Source organism: Lithobates pipiens, unplaced genomic scaffold (genome assembly GCF_037356315.1).
Source record: "Lithobates pipiens isolate NorthernLeopardFrog02 unplaced genomic scaffold, aLitPip1_a1.2 Scaffold_30, whole genome shotgun sequence".
Taxonomy (NCBI): Eukaryota; Metazoa; Chordata; class Amphibia; order Anura; family Ranidae; genus Lithobates; species Lithobates pipiens.
Window position 1 is genome coordinate 183,731,386 of NW_027507791.1, and position 21,513 is coordinate 183,752,898.

At 47.9% G+C, this 21,513-nt stretch overlaps 1 long non-coding RNA gene across 1 annotated transcript; it reads right to left on the bottom strand.

Moving 5' to 3' along the window:
• Positions 1-1,574: 1,574 nt before the first annotated feature.
• On the bottom strand, positions 1,575-20,755 carry LOC143942300 (uncharacterized). Its single transcript, XR_013264750.1, has 2 exons — positions 20,599-20,755; positions 1,575-1,874 (listed from the first exon to the last, which is right to left on the bottom strand). It is a non-coding gene; the product is annotated as an uncharacterized LOC143942300 (long non-coding RNA).
• Between the last annotated feature and the right edge of the window lie 758 nt (positions 20,756-21,513).

Sequence of the window (21,513 nt, forward strand, 5' to 3'; positions counted from 1 at the left end):
TTTTTTTTTTACTAGTAATGGCGGTGATCAGCGATTTTTTTATTGTGACGGCGACATTATGGCGGACACATCGGACATTTTTGACACATTTTTTGGACCATTGTCATTTATACAGCAATCAGTGCTATACAAATGCACTGATTCCTGTGTAAATGACACTGGCAGTGAAGGGGTTAACCAGGAGGTGGCAGTGTAGGGGTTAAGTGTGTCCTAGGGGCGTGTTGCTAACTGTGGTGGCGTGGCTGTGTTTTACACATCACTGATCTCTGCTCCAATCAAAGGGACAGAGATCAGTGTCACTGTTGCTAGGCAGAACGGAGAGATGCTTGTTTACTTTAGCATCTCTCCGTTCTTCCTCCCTGTGACACAATCGCAGGTATCCCCGCGGTGATCGAGTCCGCGGGACCCGCGATTGGACTCACGGAAGTTCCCAACTGGCGCGCGCACGTGATGGCACGGCAGCACATTTAAAGGGACGTACCTGTACGCCCATGTGCCTGTCTGTGCCATTCTGCCGACGTACATCGCTGTGAGCCAGTCGGGAAGCAGTTAAAGTGCATTCTTTTAAAAAAATGCATTTGAAAAACCACTGCGCAAATGCAATATTTTATGTCACGCTGTAATGACTGCCATTTTATTCTCTAGGGTTTTTGCTAAAATATATATATATAAAATGTTTGGGGGTTCTAAGTAATTTTTTAGCAAGAAATACTGATTTTAACTTGTAAACAACAAATGTCAGAAATAGGCCTGGTCTTGAAGTGGTTAAAAGAATAGAATAAAACAAACTATAAAATAAAGGAATAGAAAAGAATTGAATGGATGGTTGCAGCTGTCCCCCGTGCACCCGAGCAGATTTCCACTCCACTCCACAGGTCTCTGTGTGATCCTGTGTCTTTATGTGCGGTTGCTGAGCTCAGCTGAGTGGCCACACATACAAATAATGGAATTTCACTTTGAGGTTTCATTAAAGTTTTGAAAAATGGTAAACAGTGCCTCGCTATGTAAAAACACCAAGTGACATCACCCCCTAGTGACACCACTGCCTTAGACGGTCATCACTGCAGCTGTTGCCTCAGTCTGAAAATTTTCCCCTCACCTCCTTTTCTGGAGACAAATCTCCCCAGCAGAAGCACACCAACAATACCAATTGGAAGGGGATCCCTGCTTCACCCCAAACTAAAATATGTTTTTCCTACACATACACTTCAATTGCTTACAATTTTCATAGCATTAATAAGTTTACAAAAATATTCTCATATGCCGGTGAGCTAGTCAGGGCCATCTTTAATATTGATTGGACCCTGGGCAAAACTTTTCTTGGGGGCCCCCCACCCCCCATGCAATTCCACCCTCCACCTGCTCTGAAACATACAATAATTAACAGCTAGACCCAAAATCCGTTTACTGAATCAGATCAGGCAGCTATTGCGATTGGTTGCCAGAGGTTACAGTGCATCATTACCACACACTGACTGGTTGCTAGAGGTTACATCACACATTACGGCTCATTGATTAGTTGCTAAAGGTTACAGCACATGTGTCAGAAACCATGAAACAGACTGAGACAGAAGTACAATCAAATCACACTTGTTTATTAATAAAAATATAAAGGTAAATAGAAAAAAGCGTAGTCAAGCATAGCCAGAGTCCTGTAGCCAGATCGGGTAGTCAGCCAGTCCAAAGTTCATTAACCAGATCGGGTAATCAGCCAGGCCGGAAGTCAGAGATCCAAGGAGAGCAACCACAAGCAGGATAAGAAGCCAGGAGGGATGTCAGCAAGCCAGTCTTGAAACAAACAGCAGGAGATGGTTCCTGGGCAGGAAGTCTTTAAATAGGCAGGTCAGACGAGCATCATCAGGAACAGCTGGTAACTGTGGAAAGAGAAGAGAGCTGGCAATTAGCCGACAGCTGAGCGGCCAGCCCAGAGGAGGAAGGGCTAAGCCAGCCCTGACAACATGATTTCTGCTTGTTGATTGGTTGCTAGAGATTACTGTGGATATGACCTCAGGGGGGCATGATATACATATCAATGCCGCCGGCCACCCCTATTTACATATGAATGCCGGTAATTTACATGTAAACACAGGGTCTACAGGTGAGTCATCTTTACACAACAATAGGGCAGAGCTGGGCAGCATTAGTAGCATCACTTCACATTGAGATATTGGGACATAGCACAGGACTAAAACCTCAATGGTCGAGGGAATTTAAACTAGGGTAGTTGTCAAGTATGAGGCAGCTGCTTTGGGCCCCACAACAATGGCAGGGCCCAGGGCGGCTGCCCCTTTTGTCCTGCCTTAAGAATGGCCCTAGAGCTAGTGAAGTCTTCTGTCTTTGGTTAGGCCCCTTTCACACTACCACGACTTGAAAGTCACGCGATTTCAGGGAATGTCTGTGTAAAGTTGAGGTCTATGGACCAAAGCAGTACAGGGACTACTTTGAAGTCACGCAGATATGAATAGTATTCATTTGAAATCATGGACTACGACTTTTCATGTGACTTTGCAGTCCCAAGTCGCAGGACAAGTCACAAAAGTGTGAAAGGGGCCTGAATAGTCATTCACAGATCTCAATTGTTCCTCATGTGAACAAAATCCCTCTGGCCCACTTTCCTCCTCAGTTGTATCTCTTTTTGGTCTGATGTATAAATCTCTATTAAAAAAATAATAATCCATCAGAGTGATTTATGGCATCTAACCTCTTATCACATTTGTTATTTTGAAATGTTATTGGTAAAGGAAAGCACTTATGGGTTTAACCAACAAATATTGGTAATGAAAGTGGTTGTAAACCTCAGACATGAAATATGAACAAAGTATAACCCTCTATAGTGTGTATTTGTCTTGACAAAGGGCAATTTCTCTGCTTGGTCGTAGATGAACCACCAAAACAAACAGCTCCAAGCTCTGCAGAGTGCAACTGCAGCTCACTGACCCCTACTTTCTGGAAGTTCAGAGAAGCTGTATAAATTCAGCACTTTGAATGGCTGTAGGGAAAAACAGACTGCGAATAAACAGGTACAACTTATGTAGGAGGATTAGTTTCCTCTCTCTATCACCTGAGGTCAGTTACTTCACTGGGTACATGTAAGGGTTTACAAGCACTTTAATTCTTTACGGTATGGGTGACTTGGCACGTGACAGAGGCGTCTCCTTTGCTTAAATAATATGTGCTGAAAGGTGTTGCTTTTCCAGACAGTTGAAGGGTGTTGTGAGTACTAGCTTCAAGAATAGAGCTCACAAGGAGGCAGACATCCGATGCTTCTTGCCCCCTTTTAATTTCTCCGCAGAGCAAACTCAGCAAAGAAAGTTCACCCTTGTAGGAGTTACCAGAACATAAAACTGGAACATTCGGGTTCTTTCAAGCAGGCTTTCCCAATAGGCCTGTCGGGCAGTTTTTCAGGTGGATCTGATTGGAAGGTCCATGTAGTTCTATGGGCAGGAGGCAGATCTAAACAGACATGTGTCCTTTTAAATCAACCTACCTCCAAGTCCACCCAGCTTGTGTGTGAGGTGCATTGGTGCAGTCCAGGTGCAATTAGTAGAACTTGTGTTGTAGTAAAGGCAGAATAATTCACAACAAACCCAGTGGGAGAAGGCCCAACCGAGAACACTCACTGATGCAAATAGTGTGTCAGTTCGGCTGGTACCTGCTCTGCTACAATGTCTGCTTGGAGGGGCAGAATGCGGCCTGGCCATCTTGTGCCCAAACTGGAAGATGTCTAAAGAGATTGTGAGCCCTAAGCTTTCCCTTCTCATCTGGAACCTTTTCCCTGCTGCTAATACTGTTCATGACAGATGGGTAACCTGTCCCAAATACTACCCACATGCGAATGTGCTCCAAACCGAGAAAAAAGGGTCCAAAAAGGCTCTGCCACACCCAAAATGGCAGCCAGAGTCACATGGGCAGCCATCATTCAATAGGATCACTCCCCCCCAGTGACTCAGGAAACCATGTTCCTCATGACTTCCTCTCTCTGCATTGGCACTGCAGTTGATGGATTGGAGGCAGCCTCATGTAGAAAGACACAAGTCCATTTACATTCGGGAGTCCATAGATCGAACACAGGTCCACAAACGTCTGCAGTCAAATTACAGGAAAAAAACTGAATGGCATAGATGTCACAAAAGGGACATCCATTCCGTTCTGCTCTGAATCAGCAGAGGATCTTTTCATGGATCCCCTGCTGAATGGATCTGAGCACACCCATGGGTCCTCTAGATACAGCAACATCATGTGCTAAAGCCGCATACAAATTGACTGATTTAGCTCTGGATAGGATGCTACAGAAGTGTAGGCTCTATTACCTGTATAAGCGGTTACATCTGAACAGCAGCAATGCTGACCATTGATTGGTACAGAATACTAATCTGACAGCCATTGTTGACAGTCACTGCTGGTGGTACACAGTGTGTGCAGGCAGCATTTAGAACCACCAGCAAGAATCTACTGGCCATGTGAATGTAGGCAAAGTCTTGTAGCGTGCTAGCTGTTTGCTAATCTACACTATATTACCAAAAGTATTGGGTCTTTACACGCACATGAACTTTAATGGCATCCCAGTCTTAGTTTGTAGGGCTCAATATTGAGTTGGCTCACCCTTTGCAGCTATAACAGCTTCAACTGTTCTGGGAAGGCCATCCACAAGGTGTAGGAGTGTGTCTATGGGAATGTTTGACCATTCTTCCAGAAGCACATTTGTGAGGTCAGACACTGATGGGAATGAGAAGGCCTGGCTCGCAGTCTCCGCTCTAATTCATACCAAAAGTATTCTATCGGGTTGAGGTCAGGACTCTTTGGGATGGGGAAACTTGACTGGCCTGCACACTCGCTCATCCATGTAAAGGGCCATTCCCAAACTGTTCCCACAAAGTTGGTAGAATGAAATTGTCAGAAATGTCTTGGTATGCTGACACCTTAGTTCCTGTGAAAAGGGGCCACCAAATGATTCGGATCAGTGCACAAAGCACAATCCATAAAGCCTGGAATTAGCATGTTTGGGGTGGAGTAACTTGACTGGCCTGGCCTCAACCCAATAGAATACCTTTGGTATGAATTAGAGTGGAGACTGCGAGCCAGGTGTTCTCTTTCACATCAGTGCCTGACCTCACAAATGCGCTTCTGGAAGAATGGTCAAACATTCCCATAGACACATTCCTAGACCTTGTGGACAGCCTTCCCAGAACAGTTGAAGCTGCTATAGCTGCAAAGGGTGAGCCAACTCCATATTGAGCCCTACAAACTAAGACTGGGATGCCATTAAAGTTTATCCTGTGTGTGATCAAATACCACCAAAAGAAAGCTCTATTTATGGGGAAAAAAAAGGACGTCAATTTTGTTTTGGTGTAACGTCGCACTCACCGTGCAATTGTCATTTAAAGGGATGCAATGCCGAATCGCAAAAAGTGCTCTGGTCAGGAAGGGGGTAAAATCTTCCGGGGTTGAAGTGGTTAATACGTACCTTCATGTGATGCCAAGATGAGTCAGTATTGCATTGGAATTCAGTGAATATGCAGTAGATATTGCGAAATCTGGCATACCCTTGGGCATGACCTTGTGATAGTGACATGCTGGTAATGAGCCATCAAGGATATTTCTAATGATCCTGATGACTCTTTGTGCTTTCAGAGCTGAACTCAAAGCAGGGCTCCACCCTAAAGTGGAGCTTCCGCTCATTGGAACCCTCCCCCCCTCCGGCGCCACAATTGGCACCTTTCAGGGGGGAGGGAGGTGCAGATACCTGTACAGTACAGGTATTTGCACCCAGTTCTGGTATAGATATCCGCAGAATCTGCGGATATTTACGCCACTTCCTGCGGGTCCCCCGCTGTCCGCTGGGAAACACACGGATCCCAGAGACAGCGGGGACCATCCTTATTGCGCAGCGCGACTCGCGCATGCGCAGTAGGGAACCGGGAAGTGAAGCCGCAAGGCTCCACTTCCTGATTCCCATACCCAAGATGGCGGCGGCAGCACCCGAGAGACGATCGAGAGATCGGCTTCGGGTGCCGACATTACGGGCACGCTGGGCGGGTAAGTGTCCTTATTTTAAAAGTCAGCAGCTGCAGTATTTGTAGCTGCTGACTTTGTCACTGAACTGTATTTGTAGCTGCTGACTTAAAAAAAAAAAAAAAAATCGGCGGAACTCGATTTCCCGATGAAACTACACAAGTCCCTCCAGGAACAACACATTCAACTTTCCCATTCACTTTACTGTTTCTTTTCATCCTTCGTTAGCACCAAATAGGTTTTCCATCCATTACACAGGGGTTTGGGATCAGCAAATCTGCCGGGGTTTAGTCTGCAGACAGTTGTGGGAATCGTCCTCAGAGTCGGCCAATAGAAGTCTATAGCCTGCTACACACCATGAGATTATCCGACAAATAATCGTTTCTGTTTTTTATGCTAATCTCATATGGAAAATGAAGAGGGTCCTAAACTTCCACACAACAGAATACAACCTCGGGAGATGTAATGTGCTGAATTGTTCTGTAATGTATTCTTTCTCTTCCGAGCATGCGCAGTCTTGCTCTTACGTCTTTTTTCGGAGGAAAGCAGTACGGATTAAACGAATATCAGACGTTATGTTCACTTCCGATAAACATTGTCTAGCGCACCTTCAGGTTTTGTTGTCTGAAAAGTCGGAATCGGCTGTCATAAGCACTATGTTAACGATCAGATAATCGGCCGATTGTTCGCCCTCCAACATTTTTCTTCCGATCTTCTAATGCCGCGTACACACGACCGGACTTTCCAGCAGACCAGGTCCCACGGAATCAGTTTGTCGGACAATCCGATCGTGTGTGGGCTAATCTGATCGTTTTTCATTTAAAAAATCTGACGGACCTCGAAATAGAACGTTTCAAATCTGTCCGATGGACTCAATTCCTATCGGAAAACCGTTCGCCTGTGTGCTGGCCGATGGACCAAATACGACGCAAGGGAAGCTATTGGCTACTGAACTTCCTTTTCTAGTCCCGTCTTACGTCATCACGTTCAAAATGAACGGACTTAGTCATTTGTGTGTGGCCACGTCCGCTCGTTCGGAAGTCCGCCGGAACTCCTCTGAAAGTCCATCGGGAAGACCGTCGGACCTGGTCTGCTGGAAAGTCCAGCCATGTGTACGCGCCATGACATCTGTAGGACTCTAAGCCCAGTGTATTATAAACCTTTTACTCCTCCAATTACCCTTAACCACTTCCCGTAACCCACCTTAAACAAACGACTGGACTACATATGGATTAAATGGCCATCCGGCCGTAATTTATTTAACAAATCTGTTTCATAAATAACATAAATAACTTTAAAATAACCGTAAACCTTCCCAGCCTTTAAATGGGTCATGGGTACTAGCATAATAACATACTGGTCACTGCGAATGACTTTTGAACTTTGACCTCTTGACCTCCAGACGGAAACCCCTGTCTCGGAGGCTATACCTAAATCGTCGCAGTGACCTACCCCTTTTAACCCTTCCAGGTTAACCCCTCGTAACCTGGAAGTACCAATAAACCACCCCCATCCATGGATGGGTACAACAGTTTACTACCCGTACCTCCCATTATTACCTTAAAACTGCCAAAGAACCGCCTGGCTCCCCTTGGAGCACTAAAAAACCTCCCAACAAACGACCCTCACTCTACAACTAGGGAGGGTGGGTGGGGATCACTTCCTCCTCCGCTCTGTGACTGAGCGCAGCACGCACTGTAATCACGGAGCTACGCGCTAGGCTCCGCCCCTGGCTCCGCCCACCTGGCCTCCTTAAAGCGGCCCTGATCTTCCCTAAAGACGGCGACTGTGCAGTCCAGCACATGTCATGCCGTCCCTGCGCCCACCCCCTACGGCTGCTAGCTCCGGGACTCTCTTTATTATGTGTATGGGCCTTATAGATGGCAAATCCTATTATTACAATTCTGCCCACTTGTAGGAGCAGAAAGCCAATGTCATACAAAAGACATGGGGAGCTGGGAATGGCATGGAGGGCATGCCAAAACAAAACAAAAATGAAAATAAACAAACGTTTATTCATTGATAAACGATCTGGAGGATGGGATATACGGCCCAATCTCAGTATTCGCAGACAATACAAAGTTCAGCAGAGGAATAACATCTACGTAGGATGTGGAAAGCTTGTAAGACGATCTAAACAAATGAATGGGGTGGGCGACTACATGGCAAATGAGGTTTAATGAGGAAGTAAACCCTCTCTAAAAATAAAAACACCCTGCAGGACAAAGGCATAATGAGCTAGTATGCATAGCATACTATCTCATTATGAATTACTTACCTGAGATCGAAGCCCCCAAAGCAACCCTCGTCCACGTTCTCCATCACCGCCATGAAACCCGGCGTGACTTCCGGGTATCGCTGCTCCGGCACTGTGACTGGCCGGAGCAGCGATGGCGTCACTCCGGCGCATGGGCGCGGGAGCCGCCACTAACGGCACGCTCAGTGCGCCTGCGCCATAGACCTCAGTGCCAGTTTTTGGGGAAATATCTCCTTAACCGTGTAGGTTAAGGAGATATTTCTTACACCTACAGGTAAGCCGTTATCTAGGCTTACCTGTAGGTTAAAGTGGTCTGTAAGAGTTTACAACCACTTTAACTGCTTCCGCCCCGGAAGATTTACCCCCTTCCTGACCAAAGCACTTTTTGTGATTCGGCACTGTGTCGCTTTAACTGACAATTGCGCGGTCGTGCGGCATTGCTCCCAAACAAAATTGACGTCCTTTTTTTCCCCACAAATAGAGCTTTCTGTTGGTCGTATTTGATCACCTCTGCGGTTTTTATTTTGTGAGCTATAAACAAAAAAAGAGCGACAATTTTGAAAAAAAAACATTTTTTTACATTTTGCTATAATAAATATCCCCCAAAAATATATAAAAAAAGCAATTTTTTCCCTCAGTTTAGGCCGATACGTATTCTTCTACATATTTTTGGTAAAAAAAGAATCAATAAGCATTTATTGATTGGTTTGCGCAAAAGTTATAGCATTTACAAAATGGGGGCCATTTTTATTAATAATTTTTTTTTTTACTAGTAATGACGGCGATCAGTGATTTTTATCGTGACTGCGACATTATGGCGGACACATCGGACATTTTTGGGACCATTGTCATTTATACAGCAATCAGAGCTATACAAATGCACTGATTCCTATGTAAATGACACAGGCAGTGAAGGGGTTAACCACTAGGGGGCAGGGTAAGGGTTAAATTTGTCCTGGGGCATGTTTCTAACTGTGGGGGGAGGGGCGTGGCTACGTGTGACACATCACTGATCTCTGCTCCTGATGACAGGAAGCTATGATTAGTGACACTGTCACTAGGCAGAACAGGGAGATGCTTGTTTACATTAGCATCTCCTCGTTCTTCCTCCCTGTGAGACGACTGCGGTTATCCCCGCGGTGATTGAGTCTGCGGGACCGACAACCCGACTCACGGAGGTCCCGGCCAGTGGCGCGCACACGATGGCATGGCGACATATTTTAAGGGACGTACAGGTACACACATTTTCCCAGCCATGCCATTCTGCCGACGTACATCGCCGTGCGCTGGTCGAGAACCGGTTAAAGTTGAATTATGTAAAATGATGCATTTGGATGCCAAAAATATGAATGCAATTTTCTCGCTAGGGGAAGAAGCTCTGGGGGAATCTAGGATGGAAAAGGACCTGGGGGTCCTAGTAGATGATAGGCTGAGCAATGGCATGCAATGCCAAGCTGCTGCAAGCAAAGCCAACAGAATATTGGCATTAAAAAGGGGATCAACTCCAGAGATAAAATTATAATTCTCCCGCTCTACAAGACTCTGGTCCGGCCGCACCTGGAGTATACTGTCCAGTCCTGGGCACCAGTCCTCAGGAAGGATGTACTGGAAATGGAGCGAGTACAAAGAAGGGCAGCAAAGCTAATTAAGGGACTGGAGGCTCTCATCTATGGGGAAAGACTGCGAGCACTGAACTTATTCTCTCTGGAGAAGACGCTTGAGAGGGGATATGATATCAATGTACAAATACCGTACTGGTGACCCCACAATAGGGATAAAACTTCTCAGTGAAAAGAAATGTAAAAAGACTTTCACTAAAATTAGAAGAGAAGCAGTTTAACCTTAAACTGTGTAGAGGGTTCTTTACTGTCAGAGCGGTGAGGATGTGGAATTCTCCTCCACAAGCGGTGTTATCAGCAGGGACCATCAATAAGATATTCATCTTATAGTTTTTTTAAATTAAAGACCAAAACATACAGAGATATACAATGTAATACTGACATATAAACACACACACAAGTTGCACTGGATAGACTTGTGTCTTTTTTCAACCTCAACCTTCTATGTAACTATATAATATAAAAAAAATAAAAAAAAAAAAAAAAAAGTTTCTCTCTCTGCAGAATTTTTAGCTTTACCTAAAAGCTCAACACACTGACAATATGGCTACTGTGAGGCACTTTCTATAGAAATGAGTCGGGTTATCCTGTACCCTCAGAGGACCGGGGTGAAGGCTTTGCTCTTCATTATAGGTTGTTCCTTAATTCTGGTGGCAAAGCAGCCTAAGGGTCCTTTCACACGGCCAATCCATTTTCTCCATTCGTTCGTCACGTTTTTGTCTTTGGTAGAAAATCTGATGAAAAGCGGATGCAGACCTTCGTTTTTACATCCGTTGTATAAATCTGTTTTCTAACAAATTTCACATTTTTGGAACGATTAGAATTTGAATCGATCAAAAAAATTGATCGATTGATCTAAATACTATTTAGACCAGGGCTTGACAAATTTGCTTAGAATCTAGGAGCCAGCTGAAAAAGTTAGGAGACAGTTATTTAAATCCTCTGCCCAGCGCTGCATGTCTGGGGCATCGGACAATAAGAATTTCTCATGCCTGATGCCAAGAGAAAAAGACAATATTTAAAAATGAAAAAAAATCAACTTTTGTTTTGTTATAAGATTTTGCAAATAAGTTTTTTTTCTCCTTCAATGATGTGCTTTGATAGGCTGCACTAATGGGCACAGATGGGGCAGCATTGAGGTTGGAACTGATGGGCACTGACAAGTGGCACTGATGGGCACCAATAGGCAGCACTAAGGTGCCACTAATGGGAACTGGCAGGTGGCACTGATGGGCAGCATTGGCAGGCGGCACTAACTGGCATTGGCAGGTGGCACTGGCACTAACTGGCATTGGCAGGTGGCACTGGCAGATGGCACTAACTGGCTTTGGCAGGTGGCACTGGATTGCACTGGCAGGTGGCACTGGTGGGTGACACAGATTGGCAAGTGGCACTGGATTGCACTGGCAGGTGGCACTGGCAGGTTTCACAGCCGATCATGTAACTGTGAAACTGAATGCTCCCTGCAGTACTGCACTGTGTGAAACTGTATGGAGAGAGAGGAGCTCACAAACTCAGCGTGATGTCAGAGGTGGGCGGGATCCGGCAGCTATCCAGCCAATGATTGGGCTGCTTAAAGAGGAGGGCCGGTTAAAAAAAAATTAAAGTCAGCAGCTGCAAACACTGCAGCTGCTGACTTAACCACTTTCAGACCGGACCATTTTGCTGGTCAATGACCAGAGGTCTTTTTACAATTTGGCACTGCGCTGCTTTAACTGGTAATTGCGCGGTCATGCAATGTTGTACCCAAACAAAATTTGCGTCCTTTTTTTCCCACAAATAGAGCTTTCTTTTAAAGGTATTTGACTGACTCTGCGATTTTTATTTTTTGCGATATAAACGTAAAAAGACCGCAAATTTTGAAAAAAAATGATATTTTCTACTTTTTGTTATTAGAAAAATCCAATAAACTCAATTTTAGTCATACATTTAGGCCAAAATGTATTCAGCCACATGTCTTTGGTAAAAAAAAAGTCAATAACTGTATATTTATTGGTTTGCGCAAAAGTTGTCACATCTACAAACTAAAGCTGGCCATACACCTATAGATTATCTGCAGATTTTCTATGGTTAGATGGAAAAAGTGCAACGGATTTCTCCATGTTCGCTAAAAGGTGTGGATGGATTAATCTCCCACTTTTTCCATCTAACCATAGAAAATCTGCAGATAATCTATAGGTGTATGGCCAGCTTTAGGTACGTTTTCTGGAATTTACGCAGCTTTTAGTTTATGACTGCCTATCTCATTTCTTGAGGTGCTAAAATGGCAGGGCAGTACAAAACCCCCCCCAAATGACCCCATTTTGGAAAGTAGACACCCTAAGGAAATTGATAAGAGGCATGTTGAGCCCATTGAATATTTTATTTTTTTGCCTCAAGCGATTTTTTTTTTTTTTTACACAAAGTTGTCACTAAACGATATATTGCTCACACATGCCATGGTTATATGTGGAATTGTACCTCAAAATACACTCTGCTGCTTCTCCTGAGTACGGGGATACCACATGTGGTCGACTTTTTGGGAGCCTAGCCGCGTACGGGGCCCCGAAAACCAAGCACCGCCTTCAGGCTTTCTAAGGGCGTAAATTTTTGATTTCACTCCTCACTACCTATTACAGTTTTGAAGGCCATAAAATGCCAAGATGGCACAAAAACCCCCAAATGACCCAATTTTAGAAAGTAGACACCCCAAGCTATTTGCTGAGAGGCATGTTGAGTCCATGGAATATTTTATATTTTGCCACAAGTTGCGGGAATATTACAAACTTTTTTTTTTTTTTTTTTTACAAAGTTGTCACTAAATGATATATTGCTCACACATGCTATGGGCATATGTGAAATGACACCCCAAAATAAATTCTGCTGCTTCTCCTGAGTACGGGGATACCACATGTGTGGGACTTTTTGGGAACCTAGCCGCGTATGGGGCCCCGAAAACCAAGCACCGCCTTCAGAATTTCTAAGGGTGTACGTTTTTTAATTCACTCCTCACTACCTATCGCAGTTTTGAAGGCCATAAAATGCCAAGATGGCACAAACCCCCCCCCCCCCCAAAATGACCCCATTTTGGAAAGTAGACACCCCTAAATTTAGGGGTACACTAGTGAGACTCACAGGTAAAAAAGCACCTAGGCTGTCAGCGACTGTATCAAAACGCTACAAAAAAAACTGTTAGCGATCGCAGGGATCAGGCCTGACTCTGCGAACGCTGCAGTTATGTGTGTTGTGTTTTGTAAGTGACAGTGATCGATCGATACTGCACTTGGGTGGGCTGGGCTGGGCTTGGTGGAGGGGCTAAACGCAGGTGCTAGCAGGTATCTGGGCTGATCCCGCTAACAATGCGTTTTGGGAAACCTAAACTGCTGGCGACACTAATATAGATCTGATCAGATACTATATTACTAAGGGAGGTGTATGCTTTGCGCGTGGGTGTTAGCGGTACTGGCACTAACCTGACGCTGCCTGGGGCGACGCAGACCCTATCTGACCCTCAAACTTATATCACCCGCCGGGTGATCAGGGGGTTAAACCTTTATTAGGTAATAAATGGCGGGTGCCCTGAAACTATAAAAAAATAACTAACCAACCAGCATCACCTGTAACAGTTATATGGTGATCACTGGTGAAAGGGTTAACTAGAGGGCAATCAGGGGGCTTTATGCGGTAGTATATGGGGGTCCCTGGCGCTATAAAAAGCTGCGGCGAACCTAAATACCTACCTGCCTAACTAGCGTCACCTGTGACACTAATACAGCGATCAGAAAAACGATCGCTTATTAGGCTGGGTTCACACTGGAGCGATGCGGGAACGCCACGAATCCGCGGCGGGTTCCCGCATCACACTGCCCTATGCGAACTGCTGGGAGTGTCAGTGAAATGTTAATGACACCCCCAGATCAGTTCGCATATTGCAGTGCGATCTGCAAACTCGGACAGGAATCGGATCACATGGTGTGAACACCCATGCGATCCGATTCTGCTGCGGACCAAAAAAAGGGTCCCGTGCGAGTTTGCGGCGGGTGCGATGCGAATTCAGCCATACTATCTGTATGGCTGAACTCGCATCGCACAGAGATCGGATGTGATTTGCACTGCAGTGCGGTGCGAATCACATCCGTTCTCATAAACCGCTGCAATGTGAACCCAGCCTTAGTGACACTGGCGATGGGGGGTGATCACGGGGTTAAACCTTTATTGGGGGGGTTAGGGGGGTACCCTAGAACTAAAGGGGGCTAACCCTAACTGCCCTAACAGTTATTACAGTCACAAATGACACCAATGCAATAAAAAAAAAAAAATGCAATTGGTGTCACTGTGACTGGGGGTGCAGGGGTGATCGGGGGGGGGGGGTGAGAGTGTGCCTGGCATGTTCTACTGTGTAGTGTAGTGTTGGTGCAACTCACCGATCCTCTCTCCTCGGTGCCGGAACGAAAAATACCGACACGGAGGAGAGATTACATCACTTCCTCTGCCTGTGTTTACATTACAGGAGAGGAAGTGATGTCATGCTGCACTTCCATTCGTCAGGAGCGATCGCGAGGGGGTGGCTATGAATGAATGGCCGCCCCCTCATCCCGGATCGCTCCTGAACGGATTCCGACCGTCGCTGGCACCGGGGGGGGGAAGGTACGTCGACAGAATGGCCTGCCCGTGCCATTCTGTCGACGTACATCGTCGTGCGGCGGTCGGCAACTGGTTAATAAGCCGACTTACCTTCCTTTGTTTTTCAGGGTGGCCCTCCACTTTAAGAAAGGGGAGGGGCCACATACACATATTGGTCCGCCCAGATCCCATCCCATTGGCTGGTGTTGGAAAGCTGGGTCCCGCCCACCCCGACATTCAGCCTCCATTGTGACAGCTCCTCTCTACACACAGTTCCACACACTGCGGCGCTGCTCTGCCAACAGTGTGTGGAGAAGGGAGGAGGATGTCAGAGGCTGCTGAGCCGCTCTCTTCCTGCTCCATCCCAACTACCAGACACAGAGCAACAGAGGCTCCTGTCAGTGACAAAAACCCAGGCGCCAGGGCACAATTTCTAGTCGCAACGGCGACCTGGCGCCTGGGATTTGTCGAGCCCTGATTTAAAGAATAGCTGGCTACTAAGGAGCGGGCTGACAAGCCGGCTGCCACGTCCTTATCAACTGATGAGTCATCGGCTGTCATCAGCAGGGTCTGGTATGGAGTTTAAGTAGAACCCCACGCCAGAATGAAAAAAAAATTCATACCAGACCCTTATCAGACCATGTAGCCTGGCAGGCAAAGAAAGGGGGGGAGGGGGGGAGACAAGCGAGCATCGCCCCCTCCTGAACCATACCAGGCCACATGCCCTCAACATGGCTCTACCCCCCCCCCCCCCCAAAGCACCTTGTTCCCATGGGGACAAGGGCCTTTTGCCCCCAACCAGGACAGTGGTTGGATCGGTCTGCGGGCAGGTGGTTATCGGTCTATGGAAGCCTCCTTTAACAAGGGGTCCCCCCCGAGTCATGGGCCCTCCATATGAATGAATAAGGCCTAACTATTAACCCAAAAAGTGAATAAAGACACAACATGAGTTTTTGACAATTACTTTATTAAAAAAATCAAAAACAATGTCCCCCAGATGTGGATCCATCATTAATCAGGATGCCCGTCCAATCCAAAAAAAAATAAAAAATCTTCAGTGTCATTGAAGGCTCCCCGCCAACTGCCTGCTCCACCGCCAAATAACTACACGGTGGAGTAATGCGATGATGTCAGCGGGTGACCCAGCCCAGACTCAGATAAGCCCCCTGCCCGAAGACCCCCACAACCACTGCCCAGGGTTTTGGGGGGAAGAGGTCCTTGTCCCAATCAACATGTGGACAAGGTGCTTTAGGGGGGTGCTCCATAGAATCGCCCCCACATTGAAGGCATGTGGCCTCGTATTCTTCAGGGGCCCCTAGTCATTTCCCCCACTTTCCTGACCTGCCGGGCTGTATGCCCGGATAAGGGTCTGATGTAGTTTGGGGGGGGGGGGGTTATGTCTTTTTACCTTTTGTCATGAAGTTCCCCTTAAAATTAACCCTTTCATGACTAAGCCTATTTTTGACATTTGGTGTTTACAAGTTCATCCATATTTTTTGCTAGAAAATTACTTGGAACCCCCAAACATTATATATATTTTTTTTTTAGCAGAGACTCTAGAGAATAAAACGGCGATTGTTGCAATATTTATGTCACATGTTATTTGCGCAGCGGTGTTTTAAATGCAACTTTTTGGGAAAAATTGACACTTTTTCATGAGTTTTAAAAAAACGAAACAGTAAAATTAGCCCAATTTTTTTTCATAATGTGAAAGATGATGTTATGCCGAGTAAATAAATACCAAACATGTCACACTTTATAATCACACGCACTCGTGGAATGACGACAAACTACGGTACCTAAAAATCTCAATAGGCGATGCTTTAAAAAAATAAATCCAGTTACCAGGTTAGAGTTACAGAGGAGGTCTAGTGCTAGAATTATTGCTCTCGCTCTCACGATCACGGCGATACCTCACATGTGTAATTTGAACACCGTTTACATATGCGGGCACGACGGTTTCTTTGCTGCGCGAGCTCACGGAGATGAGGGGCCCCTTTAAAAAAAAATGTTTTTCTTATTTTAAAATTAATAAATTGTTTTTTTTTTTTAAATATATTTTTTATCACTTTTATTGCTGTCACAAGTAATGTAAACATCCCTTGTGACAGTAATAGGTGGTGACAGGTACTCATTATGGAGGGATCAGGGGTCTAAAAGACCCCCCACCCCTCCTTTACACTTCAAAGTATTCACATCGCCTTTTTCGGCGACTATGAATACTGTATATAATTTTAAATCCGGCACCATTGGCAGCAGAGTAAACGGGAAGTGACGTTATGACGTCACTTCCGTGTTTACAATGAGACTGGAATAAAGCCGCATCGGTGCTCCTGATTGAGCGGGAGCACCAGTAGGAGCGGCTCCCAAAATCGGTAGCGGGATGATGCCTGCAGGTGCGGGCATCATCCCGGTATAACCCCCGGAAGCCGAGTACACACATCTGCGTACGCTCGGCGGCAAGGGGTTAATATCAGACCCCAATATTAGGGGGACCCCCACGCTGTTTAAAAAAAAAAAAACACACACAATTTGTGACCAGAGATCACCTTATATCAGATTGCACAACATTCCCTTTACATCAGGGTCTGAATACTTCCAACTTGCATTTAAAACGAGAACTCTAATGTGTGTGTGTGGGGGGGACGACTCTTGTCAGAGATGGTCAGAGGCTGTGCGGACATGATACAAGGGATGGTCAGAGGCTGTGCGGACATGATACAAGGGATGGTCAGAGGCTGTGCGGACATGATACAAGGGATGGTCAGAGGCTGTGCGGACATGATACAAGGGATGGTCAGAGGCTGTGCGGACATGATACAAGGGATGGTCAGAGGCTGTGCGGACATGATACAAGGGATGGTCAGAGGCTGTGCGGACATGATACAAGGGATGGTCAGAGGCTGTGCGGACATGATACAAGGGATGGTCAGAGGCTGTGCGGACATGATACAAGAGATGGTCAGAGGCTGTGCGGACATGATACAAGGGATGGTCAGAGGCTGTGCGGACATGATACAAGGGATGGTCAGAGGCTGTGCGGACATGATACAAGGGATGGTCAGAGGCTGTGCGGACATGATACAAGGGATGGTCAGAGGCTGTGCGGACATGATACAAGGGATGGTCAGAGGCTGTGCGGACATGATACAAGGGATGGTCAGAGGCTGTGCGGACATGATACAAGGGATGGTCAAAGGCTGTGCGGACATGATACAAGGGATGGTCAGAGGCTGTGCAGACATGATACAAGGGATGGTCAGAGGCTGTGCGGACATGATACAAGGGATGGTCAGAGGCTGTGCGGACATGATACAAGGGATGGTCAGAGGCTGTGCGGACATGATACAAGGGATGGTCAGAGGCTGTGCGGACATGATACAAGGGATGGTCAGAGGCTGTGCGGACATGATACAAGGGATGGTCAGAGGCTGTGCGGACATGATACAAGAGATGGTCAGAGGCTGTGCGGACATGATACAAGGGATGGTCAGAGGCTGTGCGGACATGATACAAGGGATGGTCAGAGGCTGTGCGGACATGATACAAGGGATGGTCAGAGGCTGTGCGGACATGATACAAGGGATGGTCAGAGGCTGTGCGGACATGATACAAGGGATGGTCAGAGGCTGTGCGGACATGACAACTCCTGCCATGCACAACAATGCCGGCTTTGGGAGAAGGGTAGGACGGCATTAGAGCCTGATATTGACTACAGTTGATGAGATGTTCTCAGTGTGGGGGAGGGGGGTTCAGCTGGAGCCTCCATGGCTTTACCCCAGTGTGTGCCAACCTCCTCACCCTGCACACCTGGGGATACCCAGAGCCGTCTTTAATACTGACTGGACAAACATTTTCCTGGCTCCCCCACTCCTAGCAATGTCGCTCTCCACCCCAACATCCCAAAAATCAAACACACACATAGACTTATACCAAAAAACTTTAATAATGTAAACAAAGATCTGGTTCACACTCACTGATTGGTTGCTATAGGTTACTGTACAATATTACCACTCAACGATTGGTTGCTAGAGATTACTGCAAATCATTACCTCTCACTGGGTGGCAGGGCAGTATTGTGGTGTGTGATGCAACTGTTGGGGTGCACTTGGCTGGATGACAGCATGGGGGGTGAGAGGAGATGATATCTCCCCTATAATGGTAGGATGCCAGAGGTGGGGTAGAGAGGGATGACGTGATTGCTGATGACAATGGGCGGGGTGGCAGTGGGGTATAGGGGGAATGGAGAGAAGGATGATGATGGGGTAGGGTGGTTGGATGCTAGTGGTGGGGAACAGGGGGAGGATGGGGATGTTGATGACAGGGGTCAGGGTGGTAGGATATCAGAGGTGGGGTATGGGGATGATGATAGCAGGTGGGGTGGTAGGAACCTGGCAGAGAAGTACAGGGGGATGAAGATGCCTGGGGTGGGGTATGAAGATGACAGAGGGCACACAGTAGGTCAGATCAGGTGGTATACAGCAGGGCATGGGGCACATTACATGCCACGGGGTAAGCAGTAGGGAAAATAGCAGGGCACAAACCAAAACACAGGGCACACAGCAGAGCACTGGGATCCTCTAGACACAGCGTCTCTCAGGGCAGCCGTGGGGGAGAAGGCACAAGGGGACACCGTGGGTGGAGGACACCGGGATACGGGGGCACACTGTGGGTGGAGAGGATACAGCAGGACACGGGGGGTCACTGTGGGGGGGACAGGAGGACAATTTGGTTGGAGGGGGGTGGACGACGCAGGGGGACACCGTGGGCGGGCGAGTGGAGAGGACGACAAAGGGGGAGGGGCACCGTGGGCGGGCGGGTGGAGAGGACAACAAAAAGGGGGGGCACCGTGGAGAGGACAACAAAGAGGTGGGGCACCGTGGGCGGGCGACAAAGGGGGGGGGGGCACCGTGGACGGGCGAGTGGAGAGGACGACAAAGGGGGGGGGCACCGTGGGCGGGCGAGTGGAAAGGATGACACCATGGGCGAGCGAGCGGGGGACGACACAGGGGGACACCGTGGGCGAGCGAAGGACGACACAGGGGGACACCGTGGGCGAGCAAGTGGAGGATACAGCAGGACACAGGGGGTGACTGTGGGGGGTGGAGGATACTGTGGGTGGGTGGAGGACACTGTGGGACAATTTGGGTGGGTGGAGGATACAGGGGCACACCATTGGGGGGGGGTGGACACTGTGTGTAAGGACACAGGAAGACACAGGGGGACGTGGAGGACGACACTGTGGGACAATTTAGGTGGGTGGAGGATACAGGGGGGCAATTGGGTGGGTGAGTGAAGGATACAGGAGGACACCGTGGGGGTTGGAGGACGCAGGGGGACACCATGGGTGAGTGGAGAGCAGGATGTGGGGGGACACCGTAGGGGGGTGGAGGATACTGTAGGACAATTTGGGTGGGTGGAGGGCACTGTGGGGGGGGGGGTGTGGAGGACACAGGGGGACACTGTGGGGTGGGTGGAGGATAGACAAAATGGGACACCGTGGGGGGGATAGAGAATACAGCAGGACACAGGGGGGTCACTGTGGGGGGTGGAAGATACTGTGGGACAATTTGGGTGGGTGGAGGATACAGGGGGGCAACATGGGGGGGGGGGGTGGTGGACACTGTGTGTGAGGACACAGGAGGACTCGGTGGGTGGAAGATAGAGGGGGACATTGTGGGGGGGATAGAGAATACAGCAGGACACAGGGGGCCACTGAGGGGGAGGGGGGGGGTGGAGGACACTGTGGGACAATTTGGGTGGTTGGAGGATACAGGGGGGCAATTGGGTGGGTGAGCGGAGAGCAGGACGTGGGGGGACACCATGGGGGGGGGGGGGGAGAGTGGAGAATACTGTAGGACAATTTAAGTGGAGGACACTGGGGGGGGGGGAAGGACACAGGGGGACACTGTGGAGGGGGGGGGGCAACCTGTAGACTATCACGTACATCTGGACTGTCTGCCATGGGCTCCTGGAGAGCGGATTGAACAGATCTCCGCACACATTATCCGACCTCCCAGCTCTGCACATGACAGGAAATGAGAGCAGAGGCCGGCAGAGGGGGAGGAGCTGAGGGAGGGGAGTGCTCGGAGTCAGACAGTCTCATACCTTCATGTAAATAAGTTGTGGCCATAAACACATCTATGCGAAAGGTCCCCCCTATGTCCCGCGCGCGCTCTCTCTCTCTCTCAACCAATGGCTCGCGCTGCCTCTGATTGGCGGAGGGCTGTGACGCAGCCGCATTATCAGGCAACCGAAGGCTGAGCGGGCGCCATTATCTTCCTTGGCAACCAGAAAGGAGGTGTGTCTTCAGAGAGCTCCGGTGACAGATCAGGACAGTGCCCTATAGCGGCATCCTCTGACACTACGCCCTCCGCTCCTCCATCGGAGATATAGTAAGTAATTTCTGTCCATGTAATCTTTGCCGGTGCTCAGGGGGGACATCCAATACAGATGTGGGGGGCCAAGAACATTGTCCTGTCCGGGTGATCACCTGCAGAGCATCGCACAGGACTGCCGTCACTGATCAGGGAACTCTGTAGGGGTTTCTATCCGTGAAATCTGCAGAGTATTGCACTGAAAACGTCCCATATGGGCCGCTATGAGTGATCAGAGAACTCTGCAGAGCATCGCACATGATTGATCCTAGGGAGCTGGTATGAGGGATCCCTGCAGAGTATTGCATAGTGATCAGAGAAACCTGGAGATTTTACAGGACTGGGTTATAGGTGTTGGTACCACTGATTGGAGAACCTGCAGAGTATTGCACAGGACTGATTGGGGGAGGGGGGGGGCTGGTAATGGGGAACTCTGCAGAGTATTACACAGATAACTTTCTTAAGAGGCTGGTATCCTTGATCAATAAACTTTGCAGAGTATTGCACACGACAGGCTATGTGGGGCTGATATCAGAGATCCCTGCAGAGTATTGCACATGACAGGCTATGTGGTGCTGATATCGGTGATCAGAAGTCCCTGCAGAGTATTTCACATGACAGTCTTTGTGGGGATGATATCAGAAAT